At 31.9% G+C, this 7,682-nt stretch overlaps 1 pseudogene; it reads left to right on the top strand.

The window, feature by feature from the left end:
- The first annotated feature begins 6,325 nt into the window (after nucleotides 1–6,325).
- Nucleotides 6,326–7,193, top strand: LOC149192499 (fe(II)/2-oxoglutarate-dependent dioxygenase 4-like; annotated as a pseudogene).
- The last annotated feature ends 489 nt before the right edge of the window (nucleotides 7,194–7,682 follow it).

Raw genomic sequence — 7,682 nt, 5'->3', positions numbered from 1 at the left:
TCTAACTTAAAAGGATTACGATCTCACCGATTTGCGATATAGTGTTAATCACCGGGAGCGGGCCGATTCTATTCAACAAAGGAATTCACAAAAAAGCCAAGGTAGGGCAGGCCATTTTCTCTCTCTTCCAAATGACCACGTGGCAGGATATGATTACCTCTTATAGCTGACATGGAAGTGGACATCATCATTGACGTGGCAACATAGAGGAAACAAGGAGTTCAAATTTGGCATGGTTAGGGGTCCTATGAGGGAATTTCTAGGTGACACATGACACCAATCATAAGGTGACACATGGTAGTGATGATGTCACCCCTGCAGATTGGCGATCAGAAATCACACAGGTTAAAGTGCTCCTCCACCTCAGTCTCTCCCAGCCTGCAATTACAATAAGTGATGATCCTCCTAGATGCAATATATTATGTGACCAGGCCTATAAATCTCTCGCATTTGGACAACCGGCCAACCCTAAGAAATAAGGTAAAAGGTCCCCCTCTCTAGGCTTGTGGTTGTGATATCTTTGGTGGACCTGATCTTGCTGATCGACGATCGTAAGTTAGAAAGGGAGATGCCAAAGGTAAAGTGTATCAAGCACCGGGATGCGATATTATGTGTAACAAAGGAAAAAGGCCCCCCAGACAAGAGCCCAAAGGCCTTAGCTCCCGAGGGCTAAGCCCTTGGTTATATCCCCCGATCATATGATAAGAAAAGTAGAAAGGGGATAAACCAAAGGGGGTCAAGGAGCATTAGAACTCGCTGTTCTGTAACGCTTTCAAGGGTAAAAGTCCCACTACCTTACAACCCCAATAACATGGTACATGGCTCTTAAGGCGAATGGGTCAACAATTGTGGCATTAAAGTAAGTATGACACAAAGTGTTGAAGGCAGTATGGGGGGATTAGTAAGATTTAATGGCTCGTCATGGAGCCTCACTCCTCTACACAGCAAAGGACTATTGAAACAGGCACTTACAGTCACCCCACTCCATACTCCATAGAACAAGGCATTTGAGCAGTAAAGGCAGAAGTGACAAGGTCAGTTAAGTAGCACAGAAGGCCACACTATGAGAAAATTACAACATGAGGTAGAGGTAATCAGAGGATGGGCACAGAGACTTTTCATTTACTTTTTTGCCTGATTGTTTACTTATTTTTGTCATGTGACATGCCATCCTTCAATATGGTCATTAATTCTATAATATTTTTTGGGCCACAGAGCTAGTCAACCTAATAGATGAGACTCGGTCGAAGATATTTTTGTTGTAATGACTTTCCATGTGCCCCTCTCTAGAATAAATAGGAGGAAGCAAGACTTCACAAGGGTTCACAAATCTACAGGAAAAACTACATGTTGTTTCAAATTGTATAATTTTAAGACACAGATCATTCAGAATATGAATAAATGGTGATGATTCCCCATTTTAGGATTACAATATGTTTTTCTCTCTGTTAAAACCTATTATGTTCACGTTTCTTCTTAATTCGGCTAATTATAGATGCTAGAAATGTTTCCTACTTCCTTACATATTCATGTGTATTGATTGGTTGAGGCATGTGTCTATGAGGATTGTTGAAACCACCTCTTTAAACTACGCTACATGAATCATAGCACCCATTATATCTTCTTGTAACTCAAATAATATAGGCGAAGAAATACCTGAAATACATAAATCATATCTTTGGATGAATGAACCAGCCCAATTCACACACACACACACACACACATATATATATATATATGTATATGTGTGTGTATATATATATATATATATATGAGTGATGTCTCCAATTTCCTGCAAATCATTTGGGACACACAAGTCTAGATGTGTCCACGCACTGGTCTTGTAAGCAATCCAAGGTTGTCTTTGGGAGCTACAACAGGAGGCTAATTAAACCGTCTGACAATTTCAACTAAAAATCGGTGAAATTGATGCTCCGTCAGCCCAATTTGGGGCGAATTTGTAGAATGGTGACGGATTTTGCGGAATTTGCAGTGTGATTAACAAAAAGACTTCGAAAAGCCATAAATTCTTCAGTTTTTTACCAAATCTGCAACAAAAACATGCTACACAAGCATTTTTAGGCATCCTAGAGCCATTGGAACAAGTTTAAGAGTTTTTTGAGCATTGTAAATTGATGTATTCACACTTTTGAGCATAATCGAGAGGGCCAAGCCATTGGAAGCTGGACCATGCAAATGTAGCCCAGGAGGGGTGAACTCCTTCATCATGTGTTGTTGTGATACTGTTTATGGTGATGTTCATGTTTGTCATATGTTTTTGTTTAGTCATTTATTTATGTTAATTTGCGCATAAAATTTACAAAAAAGCACTCAAAAACCCATGTTTAAACTTGCAATTAGTGTCATGAATCCTTAAGCTCTTTTAACATATTTTGAAAAGGAATTTAGCACAGCAAAACTAATTTTCCAAATGAGATCATCAACCATGGTCCAACGTTTCATTATGATAAGGACTGTCTCAATGCGAAATATTATTCATATGGTTTATAATATTAATCATACAATTTAACATAAATCCCTTAGGTTTATAATCATGGTCAATCATATTCGAATGTCACATTGTTACAAAGATTGTCTTAATATTAAAAGCAATCATTGTCAACCATGGTCCAATGTCGCATTGTGACAAAGATTATCTCAATATGGAAATAAACCATGTTTACTTTAGGGTTTATATACCTTGGGTTTATAATATTTATCCTTTGGGTTTAATATTATTCCCTTGCGTTTATAATCCCTTGGGATTTTAGTATTAATCTCTTTGGTTTATTATTTCATTGGGTTTATAATATCAATCACTTGGGTTTATTAATCTAATGGTTCTTATTCTCAAGGTTTAATATTATTCCTAATGTTTATAATATCAATCCTCTGGTCTAATATAAATCCCCTTGGTTTATAATCATGGCCAACAATGGTCCAATGTCACAATGTGACAAAGATTTTCCCAATATCAAAATCAAGCATGGTCCAATGTTGCATTGTGACAAAGATTTTCTACATATGAAAATCAATCATGGTGCAACGTCACACTGTCACAAATATAGTCTGAATAAGAAAATCAACCATGGTAAACAATGATAATTCTAGGGTTTACAATATTTATCTTAAGTTTTGTATACCTTGGGTTTGTAACATTAATGCCTTGGGTATAATATTATTCCCTTGGGTTTATTATTCTCATGGGTTTATAATATCAATATCTTAGGTTAATTAATCTCAGGTTCATATTCTTAGGGTATAATGTTATTCATAGTGTTTATAATATTCATCCTTGGGTTTCATTAATTAACAATAATTAATAATAAAAAATAAAAAACAATATTTTATACTTTCTAATAAATCATAATAATAAGCTAGTTATTGCTAATTAATTATTAATTGAAAATAAATAAATTAAATATTATCATTATTAAATTAACAATATTAATATTATTAAATAATATAAATTATAAAAATATATGTCTATATTTTTTTAATCAATAGTAATAATAATTAATTAATTATTCTTAAATAAATAAATTATTAATATTAATATTTATTAATTAAAAATAATATTAGCCCACGGGACTTTGGATTGACGGTGAATGGGTGCGCTATTAAAGCACTCCTTGCGATAGGTCACCAGTTCAAATCCCCTATGGGTACTTAGGTTAGTCTAATAGATTAAAAAAAAATTAAAAATAATATTAAATTTAATTAACAATAAAAATAATAATATTAACTAATAATAGAATATTAATTAATAATAATAAATAATATTAATCATAATAAATAATTAGTAACAAAAATAATTGTTTACTAACACTACAATTAATTATTAATATAAACTAATTATTATTATTAATTATTATAATAATAATAGTTTTATTATAATAGTTGTTTTTTAATATTAATATTATTTTTATTATTATATATTTGTCATTATGAATATTAATTGTATGATTACTATTACATTTATACCAATAATATTTATTGGTGTTTTTCAACCACATTTACTAATGTGGTTGGGTTTATAATGCTAACAATCTCTAGGATTTATTAATCTCTTGGGTTTATAATATTAATAATCATGTGGGCTTATCGATATCTTGTGTTTAAAATATCAATCCCTTAGATTTAAAATATTAATTCCCAGGTTTATAAATCACTTGTGTTTTTAATATTGATCCCTTGGGTTTCTTGATCGCTTATGTTTATACTATTTATCCCTTAGGTTTACTAATTCCTTTGATTTATAATATTAAACTTTTGGGTTTATTACTCCCGTGGGTTTATAATATTAATAATCCCTGAAGTTTATTAATCCCTTGAGTTTAAAATATTAATTCCTAGGGATTATTAATCCTTTGGGTTTTAAATGTTAATTCTTAAGGTTTATTAATCCTATGTGTTTTTAATATTGATTCCTTGAGTTTGTTGATCCTTTGAGTTTATAATATTTATTTCATGGGTTTATTAATTCATTGAGTTTATAATATTAAACCCTTGAGTTTATTACTAGATTCGGTTTATAATATTAATGATTCATTGGGTTTATGATTTAATCCCTTTGGTTTATTTTTATTTTTTTCCCAGGCGGATCACGGTTACCTTTGGTCATTGGGTAGCTGCTATGTCCACATTAATTCTAGGCAGATCAATCCCGAAGGGGATCACATCCCCTCGGCCTATGTACTGACCTAACCCCAAGGGCTTTCAGGTAGAATCGACCCTGTGACCTCCCGTATGGCGAGACACCACTTTGACCGGTTGAGTTAACCCTTGGGGCTATCCCTTTGGTTTATTAATCAGTTGGATTTAAAATATTATTTCGAAGAGATTATTAATATCTTGGGATCAATATTTACAACGTAAGAGATTAATACACCCTAGTAATTAATAAACCCTAAAGTTTAATATATGAAGTTTTAAACTTTAGGGTTTAAATTTTATAAACTATTACCTATTATATTATTAAATAATATATTATTATATAAAACATGATCATAATATATATATATATATATATATATATATATATATATATATATATATAAGTAATAGTATAATATATTTTAGTTTATTATCTATTATATTATTAAATAATATATTATTATATAAAATGTTATATATATATAAAAGTTTAATATAGGTTAATATTATTAATATATTCTAAGTAAATATATAAAAATTATTATGTTATAAAATATATAAAAATTAATAATAACTATATATTATTATTATGTTATATGTGAGTTATATTATAGTTTTAAATAAAACTATTAATATATTAGCAAAATTTTATGTAATAATTAATATTATATCGATATAGAAAATAATGTTAATATAATAAGTATAATTATATAAATAAAAAACAATACACTTATTATTATTTATATAGTCATTAGTAATGAGAAATAAATAGCCTTTAACAAAATACACATAACAGTTATTAATGTGGTGGGTGGTGGATATATGCAAATCTGAGTATATCAATCGCATTGGTAAATGTGGTTGTAGATGTGTTTCATATACATCTATCGGCCTATATCAACCACATTGGTAAATGTGTGGTTGTGCTAGTATTTAAATCCAATTTAAATCCATCCACGAAAGTTAATATCTAGCATCAAGAAAACATCAACTGAATAAAAGAAAGAAATGGGTTTAGAGAGCCAATCTAAAGCCAATTTAGGCATCGATATGGCCTGCATCTTCTCCCCGGAGCATTGCCCAAATGCCAAGCACTGCGACTTCACAGTTAATGATCAAATACCCCTCATAGATATTTCCCCTCTCAATCCCATTACTCCACCACACCCCACTACCTTGGACTCCCTCATCGCTCAAATACACGCATCTTTCAGGGACTGGGGATTCTTCCAAGTCATCAAACATGGTGTCTCCCATAACCTCCTCCACACAATCCAATCTAAAGCAGCCAATTTCATTTCCCTCCCCTTGCAAGAAAAAGCCAAAGTGAGGAGAGATTTCGAAAATCCATTGGACTATTACGACACAGAGCTCACAAAAAATGTCAGGGACTAAAAAAAAGTCTTTGATTTTTCATTCCAAGACAAATTTTGCCTTCCTTCAAGTTTCGAACTTGAGTCCAATGAGATTCAAATAGTGACAAATCAGTGGCCACAAAACCCACCTGAGTTGTTATGCATGGTGAGGCATTGTTCCCTGGAGGTGCTAATCTTAAGAAATGGTTTGATATCTGCACCTCCATGGATTTGATATCTCTCAGCACAATTACCTACTCCTATGTATTGATATTTGGCTTCTAATTTTTTTTATAGATACTGACTAGTTTGCAATGGCTTGTGGATATAGGGAGTTCTGCAAGAAATATGGAGAGGTCATGGAGAATATTTCTTTCAGATTAGTGGAACTCATATCCCTGAGCTTGGGGTTACCAACTAATTATTTCAATTCCAAGTTTGAGGAACAAACTTTGCTTTCGAAGGTCATCATTGGCCCTGTAGAATCATTATTCGCCTTGCCCTGTGCTCTGGGAGTGGTTCGCCATAAGGAAATTGGGGATCTCACTTTTATTTCTCAAGATGATGTTGGAGGGCTTCAAGTCAATCGAAAAGTGGAGAATGGATTGGTGTGAAGGTTATCCCCGAATCCTTTGTCATCAATGTGGGGGGATTGCTTGCAGGTGAGCAATTTTTGTTTTTCCATTCATGTCTAACTAATTAGTACATGGTGAGTTCTCATATGAAAAAGGTTTTAACACAATGGTCAAATGCGATATATGTTCTAGCCTGGAAGTGAAAGATATTGATTTATGAGTGGTCATATATAACTTACAATCATTCTGTCAATGGTGCCTTGGAATCAACTTATTTTGTTTAAGAAAACTATAGTTTTCACAGAAACACATTCACAAAATCAAAATTTATATTTTTTTAAAGAAAAATTGTGTTGTACAGGCTTGGAGCAATGAAAAACATGAGTGTAGAACCTAGGGTGGTTGTGAATGACAAGAAGGAATTTTTTTATCCCATTCTTTATTTTTCCTTCACATTATGTGACAATGGGAAATGTACCTAAGCTAGTCAATGGGAATTCAGTTGGGGAAGTTCTTTAAGAGGAGAAGGGACAAAAATTTCAAGAATTTGGGCATAGAGAACATTTAAATCCATCACTTTTATATATCCCAAAATTCCTGTAAATAAGATCATCATCTTACTAGTTTAATAGTTTTATGCTTTCATATTTAACCACGTAAATATTTGGTTAGGAATTCTTATTGTTGCCTGTAGTTTTGGTAAGCTCTTATAGTTTCAGAGATAAGTGGGTCACCACAACACACAAAATAATGTTGCACTTTCAAGTAATATATAATAATCCCATTTTCAATATTCATGATGACTTCAGTATCTATGGTAAAGATTTTTAACAAAGTTTTGATGGTCTTGATTCAACCAAGTAGAAATAGGTCACATTTTTTACAATTGATTTTGGAAAATAATTTTCAAACAAGTGATAACAATCGTGTGGTGTGAGTATTGAGCATATGTCATTTAATACAAGAAATAATCAAACTTGAAACTTTTCGTTCCTTTTAGTTTCTTTTTCTTGAAAGGTATTTCCATTAAAAAAATTAAATTTGTATTAATGCCCTCCAAATATCTTAATATGTCAAAGGGAATTGTTACTACAAC

This window comes from Pinus tabuliformis, chromosome 2_2 (genome assembly GCF_031772625.1).
Source record: "Pinus tabuliformis cultivar Carrire ecotype Pingquan chromosome 2_2, CPIR1, whole genome shotgun sequence".
Lineage (NCBI taxonomy): Eukaryota > Viridiplantae > Streptophyta > Pinopsida > Pinales > Pinaceae > Pinus > Pinus tabuliformis.
Note: the sequence above shows the minus strand (reverse complement) of the source record. Positions and strands in the feature narration are given on the sequence as shown.